The sequence below is a fragment of the Oncorhynchus gorbuscha genome, linkage group LG23 (assembly GCF_021184085.1).
Source record: "Oncorhynchus gorbuscha isolate QuinsamMale2020 ecotype Even-year linkage group LG23, OgorEven_v1.0, whole genome shotgun sequence".
NCBI classification, from domain to species: domain Eukaryota; kingdom Metazoa; phylum Chordata; class Actinopteri; order Salmoniformes; family Salmonidae; genus Oncorhynchus; species Oncorhynchus gorbuscha.
The window spans coordinates 62,779,304-62,792,502 of NC_060195.1; positions in this window are offsets into that span (position 1 = coordinate 62,779,304).

The following is a 13,199-nucleotide window of genomic DNA, read 5'->3' on the forward strand; positions in this document are numbered from 1 at the left end:
TACCGTCCTCATTCAGCTGTGTTTATATACTGTTAAGATGCTTGTTAGGTGTCTGAGTGAAGATGACCTGACACTTCCAGTCCCCTCTACTACCGTCCTCATTCTAAGCTGTGTTTATATACTGTTAAGATGCTTGTTAGGTGTCTGAGTGAAGATGACCTACACTTCCAGTCCCCTCTACTACCGTCCTCATTCAGCTGTGTTTATATACTGTTAAGATGCTTGTTAGGTGTCTGAGTGAAGATGACCTACACTTCCAGTCCCCTCTACTACCTTCCTCATTCAGCTGTGTTGATATACTGTTAAGATGCTTGTTAGGTGTCTGAGTGAAGATGACCTACACTTCCAGTCCCCTCTACTACCTTCCTCATTCAGCTGTGTTTATATACTGTTAAGATGCTTGTTAGGTGTCTGAGTGAAGATGACCTACACTTCCAGTCCCCTCTACTACCGTCCTCATTCAGCTGTGTTTATATACTGTTAAGATGTTTGTTAGGTGTCTGAGTGAAGATGACCGACACTTCCAGTCCCCTCTACTACCTTCCTCATTCAGCTGTGTTTATATACTGTTAAGATGTTTGTTAGGTGTCTGAGTGAAGATGACCTACACTTCCAGTCCCCTCTACTACCTTCCTCATTCAGCTGTGTTTATATACTGTTAAGATGTTTGTTAGGTGTCTGAGTGAAGATGACCGACACTTCCAGTCCCCTCTACTACCTTCCTCATTCAGCTGTGTTTATATACTGTTAAGATGCTTGTTAGGTGTCTGAGTGAAGATGACCTACACTTCCAGTCCCCTCTACTACCGTCCTCATTCAGCTGTGTTTATATACTGTTAAGATGTTTGTTAGGTGTCTTAAGATGACACTTCCAGTCCCCTCTACTACCTTCCTCATTCAGCTGTGTTGATATACTGTTAAGATGCTTGTTAGGTGTCTGAGTGAAGATGACCTACACTTCCAGTCCCCTCTACTACCTTCCTCATTCAGCTGTGTTTATATACTGTTAAGATGCTTGTTAGGTGTCTGAGTGAAGATGACCTACACTTCCAGTCCCCTCTACTACCGTCCTCATTCAGCTGTGTTTATATACTGTTAAGATGTTTGTTAGGTGTCTGAGTGAAGATGACCTACACTTCCAGTCCCCTCTACTACCGTCCTCATTCAGCTGTGTTTATATACTGTTAAGATGTTTGTTAGGTGTCTGAGTGAAGATGACCGACACTTCCAGTCCCCTCTACTACCGTCCTCATTCAGCTGTGTTTATATACTGTTAAGATGTTTGTTAGGTGTCTGAGTGAAGATGACTGACACTTCCAGTCCCCTCTACTACCGTCCTCATTCAGCTGTGTTTATATACTGTTAAGATGTTTGTTAGGTGTCTGAGTGAAGATGACCGACACTTCCAGTCCCCTCTACTACCTTCCTCATTCAGCTGTGTTTATATACTGTTAAGATGCTTGTTAGGTGTCTGAGTGAAGATGACCTACACTTCCAGTCCCCTCTACTACCGTCCTCATTCAGCTGTGTTTATATACTGTTAAGATGCTTGTTAGGTGTCTGAGTGAAGATGACCTACACTTCCAGTCCCCTCTACTACCGTCCTCATTCAGCTGTGTTTATATACTGTTAAGATGCTTGTTAGGTGTCTGAGTGAAGATGACCTACACTTCCAGTCCCCTCTACTACCTTCCTCATTCAGCTGTGTTTATATACTGTCGGCTGCATGGTCCCATGGTGTTTATACTTGTGTACTATTGTTTGTACAGATGAACATGGTACTTTCAGGCATTTGGAAATTCCTCCCAAGGATGAACCAGACATGTGGAGGTATGCAATTGTTTTTCTGATGTCTTGGCTGATTTCTTTAGATTTTCCCATGATGTCAAGCAAAGAGTCACGTCGTTTGAAGGTAGGCCTTGAAATACATCCACAGGTACACCACCAATTGACTCAAATGATGTCAATTAGCCCATCAGAAGCTTCTAAAGCCATGACATTTATTTTCTGGAATTTTCCAAGCTGTTTAAAGGCACAGTCAACTTAGTGTATGTAAACGTCTGACCCACTGGAATTGTGATACAGTGAATTATAAGTGGAATAATCTGTCTGTAAACAATTGTTGGAAAAATGACTTGTGTCATGCACAAAGTAGATGTCCTAACCGACTTGCAAAAACTATAGTTTGTTAACAAGATATTTGTGGAGTGGTAGGTGTATGTAAACTCCGACTTCAACTGGACATGCACTTCTGGCCAAGCTTAGACTTGGAGGACCCTAGAATGTGTTGTTCACAATTCCTATATTAGTCAATTCGTGTTTGTAACAGATATGTACAATTTTTCAAGGGCCACAGCCCCCACGTGGCAAATCGTCATGGAAAGACTCCCAAAGTTGAAGTTTGGCAACCAGGCGTTGATGATAGTGGGGATTTTCCACAGGGTTGGGAAGTATCAGCATCTGAGTGACAGATAACTCAACTTGGAGATCAGCCTCGACGAGGGGGCCAAATACGCTGCAGTCTGGACAGAAGTGTAAAAATGTGCTTGTGGAGTGCCACATCTATCAATCGTTATTGGTGAATGTGTACCTTACGTGAGTGTATCATGTGCTCTGTTACCTCACTCTCTGTAATGGAAGGACGTTTTTGTTCTGTTTTCATCTATAGTATTCATTTCGAACAGACAACTTATTTTCGTTGATATTTCACCGTGTTCAGAGATGGCACATCAGAACCGTAGCACATATCTGCCACTATATAGACATGATGATAGGAGGACGGGCTCGTTGTAATGTCTGGAAGGGAATAAACTGAACGTTATCAAACATAAGGAAACCACGTTTGACTCGGTTCCTTTAATTTAATTCCAGCCATTACAATGAGCCCGTCCTCCTATAGCTCCTCCCACCAGCCTCCACTGATAGCCAACAGACAGGACTGCAACATTTGAAGGTAATTAGATTAATTAGATTAATGTGTGTGTGCTGTTTCAGGGACGACCTTTCACCCCTAAACACTGACCTCTAAGCTCTGGAGTTTACCACCCTCCTTCGCTCCTTCTCTCTCTCTCTCTTTCTCTCTCTATTTCCATCTCTATCTCTCTGAGATTTTATTATAGTTGGTTGCATCATTAATTCCTTTTGCTCTTACCATAAAACGTGTGTGTGTGTGTGTGTGTGTGTGTGTGTGTGTGTGTGTGTGTGTGTGTGTGTGTGTGTGTGTGTGTGTGTGTGTGTGTGTGTGTGTGTGTGTGTGTGTGTGTGTGTGTGTGTGTGTGTGTGTGTGTGTGTGTGTGTTTGTCTGTGTACACAAGTAACTGACAAAATAAAGGAAACACCAACATATAGTTTCTTAATAGGGCGTTGGGGCACCACGAGCCAGAACAGCTTCAATGCACCTTGGCTTAGATTCTACATGTGTCTGGTGTTAAGTTTAGGTTTTAAGTATCCCTATATTTCTGTTATTCCCGGGATATCACCCAGTCAAGAGTGCGCCTGCGCAGGGAGTCTTGTTGTTGATGGACCTAGCCTTGAGTGGAATGGCTACCTTATAGTGTGTTCATATTGTATAGTAAACTTTGTTAAACTGGAACCTTGTCGTTGTGTCATTTCGAGTTAACATTGGTAGCAGAAGATGGCTAATAACTACAATGTGCCACCTCGCTTCGACGAGAAGAGGTCGTACAAAAGTTGGAAAAATGAACTTGGAATCTGGACACGGGATACTATTATTATTATCGCTGGAGGGAAGAGCGAGAGATACAGCACTGGAAATATCCCTGGAGGATTTAAAACAAGGATGATGGTTGGGGAACTTTGATCAGAGCACTGGATTCTGTATTTCTTGAAGAAGAGAAAGACCGTGCCGTCGAGGCATATTCAAACTTTGACATTGTTACGAGAGATATTTTGGTTGCAATGACAGACAACATCATTGATTTCGAACAGAGGCACAATAGGACATGGTTCTCCCGGATGCAGTGTTAGCTTTCAAGTTTCTAGATACTGTCTGTCGAGATGGCAGGGAGAAACGGTTGACTTTGACTGCTTGTACTGTGCTGACAATCAATGAAGTCGGCACTAAAAAAATGTTGGGGTGAAAAGACGTCTGTCGCGCCAATAGCAGATGGAATGCAAGTGAGTGACGCAGCATATTACCCCGAGCAGCAGAGAAAAGGCTCCAACAAGTCACGTTCTCAAGACAACCAGAAGAGGGCGCCATTCCCCGGCACAAATCCACGGGACAAATATGGAAGGAGATCAAACATGTGCTATTTGTCAAAGCACTTACCATTGGGTTAAAGACTGTCCTCATAAAAATGAACAAGTTAAACTAACAGAGGAAAATGTAAAGACAGACATAGAGCAGTGTAGCATTACACTGTTTTCAAATGAATCTGCTTCTGATACTGAGATTTTGATAGTTGAATCATTAGGATCTGCTGTGATTGATACTGCATGTACACGGACAGTGTGTGGTGGAAAATGGCTTGATAGCTGTGTCAGTGACCTAAATATGATTGACACACCAAGAAACAGAGCTTTCACATTTGGAGATGGGAGAATTGTCCATTCTACCAAGAGAGTTAAGATACCAGCAAAAAGGTGTCAGACTAAGTGTCACATTGAAACAGAGGTGGCCCCTACAGACATCCCCTTACTATTAAGCAAAGCTTCCCACAAGAAGGCAGAGGCTGTACTAGACGTAAAAAAAATGACAAGGCAGTGATGTTTAAACAACCAGTGACTCTTGAACTTACTACCTCAGTCCACTATTGTGTAAACATTTTGGACAAAGACATCACACAGAGTCCATGTAAAAAATGAGATTCTGACGGACACAGAGAACATGAACACAAAAGAAAAACACAGAGTATTGTTAAAGCTTCACAAACAGTTTGGACATGCTACAGTTGACAGGCTTCAGAAGTTACTCTGCAGTTCAGGGAATAATGATGATGAGAAGTACGAAACTGGACACAAAGTGTACTACAAACGAGTTGACTGTCAAGAGTGGAAAGGACCGGGAGTAGTCATTGGCCAAGATGGTGTGGTGATATTTGTGAGGCACGGAGGCATCATTTTACAGGGTGCATCACTCAAGATTGCGGAAAGTAAATGATCAACAAGATAGAGGGGCTGTTGCTGAGAATCAGTCTCCTATTGTAAAAGGACACAGTAACAGACACAAACCTACCAGATGTCGTATCCAATGATATGGACACTGAAACTGACACAGGAAATGGAGCAGACAACTTCAACCATGAAACAGGTAATACTGTTGAGCGTTCAAATGAGGAAAACATTCAACAACAGCGACATGTGTTCAGAGAACCTGGTTGTTCCAGTCTGAAAACTGGACAAACTGTTAAATACATGGACAGAGAAAGTGGTATTCCACATACAGCAACCGTCACTGGACGAGCAGGAAAAGCCAAAGGAAAACACCAGAACTGTAACGTCCAAAGAGTGAATGGGTGTGGAGTCAGGCGCAGAGAAACAAGGATACGGGAAAAAACACGCTTTAATGTCTAACCAAAACATGTACAAATAGGTGACACTGAAACACAGGCGTAATAGACTCCACCTAAAATACACACTGGTATCTCGCCCTCTCCCCTGGCCGGTCCTGGCAATATGACCGCAGAAACCTACCCACCTCCTGGTTCACTCTCTCCACCTGCCCATTACTCTCCGGGTGAAACCCCGAGTTCAGGCTGACCGAGACCCCCAGACGTTCCATAAACGCCCTCCACACTCGGGATGTAAACTGGGGACCCCGATCAGAAACGATGTCCTCGGGCACCACGTAGTGCCGGAAGACATGGGTGAACAGAGCCTCCGCAGTCTGCAAGGCCGTAGGGAGTCCGGGCCACGGGATAAGACCGCAGGACTTCGAGAACCGATCCACAACGACCAGGATCGTCGTGTTTCCCTGAGACGGGTGAATCAATGCATGGACGCAAACCACCATCCTTTTTCTTCACAAAAAAGAAACTCGAGGAGACGGGTGACATGGAAGGCGGAATGTACCCCTGTCTTAGAGCTTCCGTGACATATGTCTCCATAGCCAACGTCTCCTCCTGGGATAAAGGATACATGTGACTCCTGGGCAGTGCAGCGTTTATCTGGAGGTTTATCACGCAATCCCCCTGTCGATGGGGTGGTATTGGGTCGCCTTCTTTTTACTGGAGGCGATAGCCAAATCGGCATACTCAGCTGGAATGCAATCGGTGGAAACCTGGTCTGGACTCTCCGTTGTCGCACCGATGGAAACTCCTACACACCTGCCTGAACACTCATCAGATCACCCATGAAGAGCTCCCTGTCTCCACGAAATCATAGGATTGTGCATAGCCAGCCAGGGAATCCCCAGCACCACCGGAAACGCAGGTGAATCGATGAGGAACAGACTAATCCGCTCCTTATGATCCCCCCCGCGTAATCATCTCCAGAGGAATCGTGGCCTCCCTAACGGTCGACTATCTAAGGAGTGCACGGGGAAGGGGGGGTCTATCTTTACTAACGGAATCCTCAACCTCTGGGCGAGTCTATAAAGTTCCCAGCTGTACCTGAATCGACTAGCGCCTTATGCTGGAGAGAAGGAGAAAACTTAAGGAAACAAATTAATTAAAACATGTGACCAACAGGAAGCTCGGGGTGAGTGTGGTGCTGACTCACCTGGGGTGACCGAGGAGTGTTCTGCCTGCCCTCTCGACTGCCAGATGGACTCCTCCAGCGCCGACCGGAAGTGTGCCCTCTCCGGCCACAGCTGGTACAGGAGGAGCCTCCTCTGCTGGTCTCCCTAGATGCAGTCCCCCCTAGCTCCATAGGTATGGGAGCGGGAGGACCAGGAGGTGGAACAGACAGGACCCTTTCAGAACGTCCGCGAGCAGCCAGCAGATGGTCTAGCCGGATCGACATGTCTATGAGCTCGTCCAGGCTGAGCATAGTGTCCCGACAAGCCAGCTCCCTGCGGACGTCCTCTCTCAGGCTACACCTGTAATGGTCTCTCTGGGCTCTGTCGCTCCACCCCTCTCCAGCGGCCAAGGTCCGGAATTCCAGCGCGAAGTCCTGAGCACTCCTCGTCAATGCCTGAGATGGAACAATTTCTCACCCACCGCTCGGCCCTCCGGAGGGGGATCGAACATGGCCCGGAAACGGCGGGTGAACTCCGGGTAGTGGCCCCTCGCCGAGTCGGGCCCGTTCCAGACGGCATTGGCCCACTCCAGGGCTCTACCCATCAGGCAAGAGACGAGGAGACTCACGCTCTCCTCATCCGAGGGAGCCAGCCGAACGGTGGCCAGGTAGAGCTCTAGTTGAAGCAGGAATTCCTGGTACCCCGCCGCCGCTCCATCATACTCCCTTGGAGGCGTAATACGCAGAGCGCTGGTACCGGATCCCGCTGGAGGAGATGGTAGCGTTGCTGGTGGGAGGGTTGGAGGGGTAGTAGGGAGACCACTCCTCTCCCAGCGGTCCATCATCTCCATCATCCATTGCTGATCCGATGCGATGGAGGATGGATGTGTGATGAAGGACTCGCTCCTTCATCGTGGGGAGAGGGGTGGTCGTTGCTCTGTAACGTCCAAAGTGTGAATGGGTGTGGAGTCAGGCGCAGAGAGCCAAGGATACGGGAAAAAAACTCTTTAATGTCCAACCAAAACATGTACAAATAGGTGATGCCGAAACACAGCGTAATAGACTCCACCTAAAATACACACTGGTATCAAACCGGACAGCGGAAAACCCACAATATAATGAACATAACAGAAACAAGCCCGCACAAACACAAGCGGGCTAATCGAACTTAAATAACACCAACCCAGAAACCCAAACAAGGAACAGGTGAAAACAATTAGACAAAACAAAACGAAAAGGGAAAAAGGATCGGTGGCAGCTAGTAGACCAGCGACGACGACTGCCGAGCGTCACCCGAACGGGAAGGGGAGCCACCTTCGGTGATATTCGTGACAAGAACTGGTACAACTTGCAGTACTCTGAACCAGCTACAGGTACACTTTCTGGTACAACAGGGTCAGCTGACCTGTCACTTGTAGATCATATCAGAATTGAACCAATGGAAAATCAAGAAAAACAGAATGACATTCGAAATGATGATGTACTTGAAACAAAGGACGTGTCATTTGACTCAGCTAACCTAGATGAGCTCAGTAATTGGAGGAAAAATTGAGTGTTTGAGGAAGTCAAAGACATGCATCTCAACAAAAATGCATCTCAACAAGGTGGGTGTGTACCCTTAAAGAATCCTTAACTGGAATAGTGCCTAAAGCACGTCTAGTGGCTAGAGGTTTAGAGGAGCTGGCTGCTAAACAACTCCCAAAAGACTCATCTAGTGGCTAGAGGTTTAGAGGAGCTGGCTGCTAAACAACTCCCAAAATACTCATTAGTGGCTAGAGGTTTAGAGGAGCTGGCTGCTAAACAACTCCCAAAATACTCATCTAGTGGCTAGAGGTTTAGAGGAGCTGGCTGCTAAACAACTCCCAAAAGACTCATCTAGTGGCTAGAGGTTTAGAGGAGCTGGCTGCTAAACAACTCCCAAAAGACTCATCTAGTGGCTAGAGGTTTAGAGGAGCTGGCTGCTAAACAACTCCCAAAAGACTCATCTAGTGGCTAGAGGTTTAGAGGAGCTGGCTGCTAAACAACTCCCAAAAGACTCATCTAGTGGCTAGAGGTTTAGAGGAGTTGGCTGCTAAACAACTCCCAAAAGACTCATCTAGTGGCTAGAGGTTTAGAGGAGCTGGCTGCTAAACAACTCCCAAAAGACTCACGACATACGCCTTTGAGTCACTCAGATTGCTGACGTCAGTGATCTGCCAGACAAAAATGGAAACGTAATTCCATAGACATCAAATCTGCATTTTTGCAGGGAACAGAGCTGTCAAGGGACATTCACATCTGACCTCCGCCCGAAGCTAAGAGCTAAAGTGTGTGTATGGACTGGTAGATGCATCACTCTACTGGTACAACAAAGTCAAGGATACAATGCTGAATACAGGTGGAAAAATGTCACAAGTGGATCCTGCAGTCTTCTATTGGCTTGATCAAGACTGCAATGTGACTGGAGTACTTGCCTGTCATGTTGATGACTTCATCTGGGGTGGCTCACAGACCTTTGCTTCAACTGTGATTCCACACTTCAAAGCTGTTGTCCAGGTCAGCCGTGAGGAGCATGATAATTGTTATGTTGGCATAGAGTTTGTTAGAGTTGATGGAACAATGCTGATGCAACAGGAGAGCTATGTCAATAATCTTCAACCCCTTCACCTGGATTCTTCAAGAGCCGTACGAAGGAATTCCCCTCTGTGGAATTGAAGATGATCAATTGGGGTCAAGGATAGGACACATTTTATGAGTTGCTAGACAGAGTAGACCTGATTGTAATGTTTGATGGCTGCAACTTGGCATCCAACACAAAACACGGCAGTGTACAAACCATTCATGAGGCGAACAAAGTTGTTCGTAAACTGAAATCACAGCAAGTGTAACTTTCAGCATGTTGGAAAAGATGACTATTTGAAACTAGTTGTCTTCAGTGATGCTTCGCTAGGGAACCTTACAGATGGAGGCACACAAGGTGGACATGTAATTGTGTTAATGGGTGAAGGAGGAAGATTCTCACCTATCTGTTGGCAGTCAAAAAGGATCAGAAGGGTTGTCCGAAGCACACTTGCTGGAGAAACACTTGCTCTTGCGGATAGAATTGACAATGCTATCTTTCTTGCAACTCTGTTCTCAGAGCTTACCACTGGTGAGACAAAACGGCACATTCTACCTGTAGTTTGTGTCACTGAAAACTACTCCTTAGTTGATGCTGTGAAGTCAACCAAGTCTGTCACAGAGAAAATACTTTGTCTTGGGATTAGCAGCATTAAGGAAAAGGAACAGCTTGCTGACTGTCTGACTAAAAAAGGAGCATCCGGTCTTGTGCTCCTGCAGGCTCTCAGTAACGGAAAGTGGCAGCTTGAATAATACTTGGACATTTAATTATGTTGTTGATGTTTTATTTGTCTTTAAAGAAAAGGGGGAGATTGTAAAGTTTAGGTTTTAAGTATCCCTATATTTCTGTTATTACCGGGATATCACTCAGTCAAGAGTGCGCCTGCGCAGGGAGTCTTGTTGTTGATGGACCCAGCCTTGAGTGGAATGGCTACCTTGTAGTGTGTTCATATTGTATAGTAAACTGGAAACTTGTCGTTGTGTCATTTTGAGTTAACATCTGGAATTCCGGCTCTCACAGACCTGTTAGTTTTTCTTTAAGAAGCTCTCCTGTTCTCCACTCATTACCTGTATTCACAGCACCTGTTTGAACTCGTTACCTGTATAAAAGACACCTGTCCACACAGTCAATCAAACAGACTCCAACCTCTCCACAATGGCCAAGACCAGAGAGCTGTGTAAGGACAACAGGGATAAAATTGTAGACCTGCACAAGGCTGGGATGGGCTACAGGACAATAGGCAAGCAGCTTGGTGAGAAGGCAACAACTGTTGGCGCAATTATTCGAAAATGGAAGAAGTTCAAGATGATGGTCAATCACCCTCGGTCTGGGGCTGGATGCAAGATCTCACCTCGTGGGGCATCAATGATCATGAGGAAGGTGAGGGATCAGCCCAGAACTACACGGCAGAACCTGGTGAATGACCCGAAGAGAGCTGGGACCACAGTCTCAAAGAAAACCATTAATAACACTACGCTGTCATGGAATAAAATCCTGCAGTGCACGCAAGGTCCCCCTACTCAAGCCAGCGCATGTCCAGGCCCATCTGAAGTTTGCCAATGACCATCTGGATGATCCAGAGGAGGAATGGGAGAAGGTCATGTGGTCTGATGAGACAAAAATAGAGCTTTTTGGTCTAAACTCCACTCGCCGTGTTTGGAGGAAGAAGAAGGATGAGTACAACCTCAAGAACACCATCCCAACTGTGAAGCATGGAGGTGGAAACATCATTCTTTGCGGAGACTTTTCTGCAAAGGGGACAGGACGACTGCACCGTATTGAGGGGAGGATGGATGGGGCCATGTATCGTGTGATCTTGGCCAACAACCTCCTTCCCTCAATAGGAGCATTGAAGATGGGTCGTGGCTGGGTCTTCCAGCATGACAACAACCCAAAACACACAGCCAGGGCAACTAAGGAGTGGCTCCGTAAGAAGCATCTCAAGGTCCTGGAGTGGCCTAGCCAGTCTCCAGACTTGAAACCAATAGAAAATCTTTGGAGGGAGCTGAAAGTCCGTATTGCCCAGCGACAGCCCCGAAACCTGAAGGATCTGGAGAAGGTCTGTATGGAGGAGTGGGCCAAAATGCCTGCTGCAGTGTGTGCAAACCTGGTCAAGAACTACAGGAAACATATGATCTCTGTAATTGCAAACAAAGGTTTCTATACCAAATATTAAGTTCTGCTTTTCTGATGTATCAAATACTTATGTCATGCAATAAAATGCAAATGAATTACTTAAAAATCATTCAATGTGTTTTTCTGGATTTTTGTTTTAGATTCCGTCTTCACAGTTGAAGTGTACCTATGATAAAAATGACAGACCTCTACATGCTTTGTAAGTAGGAAAACCTGCAAAATCGGCAGTGTATCAAATACTTGTTCTCCCCACTGTATATGGTGGGATCAGAAATGATTGAACTTTGATGTTATGGGGCTATTTTGCTTCCACTGGTCCTTGGGGCCCTTGTTAACTTCTTCTATCTTTTACCAGATATATTCTGTTACAGTATATTCTCCTACATTCCTTAACATTTCCACAAACTTCAAAGTGTTTCCTTTCAAATGTTTCCAAGAATATGCATATCCTTGCTTCAGGTCCTGAGCTACAGGCAGTTAGATTTGGTTGTCATTTTAGGGGAAAATTGAAAGAAAGGGGTGGATCCTTAAGAGGTCAAGGTCATTGGCATCATGAACTTTACCCAGTAGGCCTACCAGGATATTTTAGCCAAGAACCTGATTGCCTCTGCCAGGTTACTGAAACTTAGCCACAAGTGGATCTTCCAGCAAGACAATAACCACAAGCATACATCAAATTCCACAAAGAAATTGTTAATTGGCCACAAATCAACATTTTACTATGGCCATCTCAGTCTCCGGACTTAAACCCATTAAAAACCTCTGGTTTGAATTGAAGAGGGCAGTCAATAAGCACAGATTAAGGATATCAAGGATGTGGAAGGATTTATTACGAAGGAAAGGTCTAAAATTCCTCCCAATGTGTTCTCTAACTCCTCAAACATTTTAGAAGAAGGCTCAATGTCGTTATCCTCTTACGGTGAGATATTGAAAACAGGTGTGTCAATCATTTTGACTCCTACCTTTTTGAAAAAAAAACTATTACTTGTTAAACAAAATGTATTTCTCTGAGCAATTGTATTAGTATAAAATAATATAATTTCCCAATTTTTATGAGCTTAGAATATAGTCATTATTGCTAATATTTATTAAGGGTGTCTAAATTCAGACCCCACTGTATGGGCTCCAAAAGTATTGGGACATTGACACATTTGCATGAGAGAGGGGTACGGAGAGAGAGATGGGTAAGGAGAGAGAGATGGGTAAGGAGAGAGAGAGAGAGAGAGAGAGAGAGAGAGAGAGAGAGAGAGAGAGAGGGGTAAGGAGAGAGAGAGGGAGAGAGAGAGAGAGAGAGGGGTAAGGAGAGAGAGATGGGTAAGGAGAGAGAGAGAGAGAGAGAGATGGGAGAGAGAGAGAGAGAGAGAGAGAGATGAGAGGAGAGAGAGAGAGAGAGAGAGAGAGAGAGAGAGAGAGGAGAGGGAGAGGGAGAGAGAGATGGGTAAGGAGAGAGAGAGAGAGAGAGAGAGAGAGAGAGAGAGAGGGGTAAGGAGAGAGAGATGGGTAAGGAGAGAGAGAGAGGGAGAGAGGGAGAGAGAGAGAGAGAGAGGGGTAAGGAGAGAGAGATGGGTAAGGAGAGAGAGAGAGAGAGAGAGAGAGAGAGAGAGAGAGAGAGAGAGAGAGAGAGGGAGAGAGAGAGAGAGAGGGGTAAGGAGAGAGAGATGGGTAAGGAGAGAGAGAGAGAGAGAGAGGGGTAAGGAGAGAGAGAGAGAGGTGTAATGAGAGAGAGAGGGGTAAGGAGAGAGAGAGAGATCAGGTGAGAGAAAGAGAAAGAGCGAGAGATTCCGTGCTGTTCCGAGGTCTGATGTTCAATCTCTGAAGTTCATGG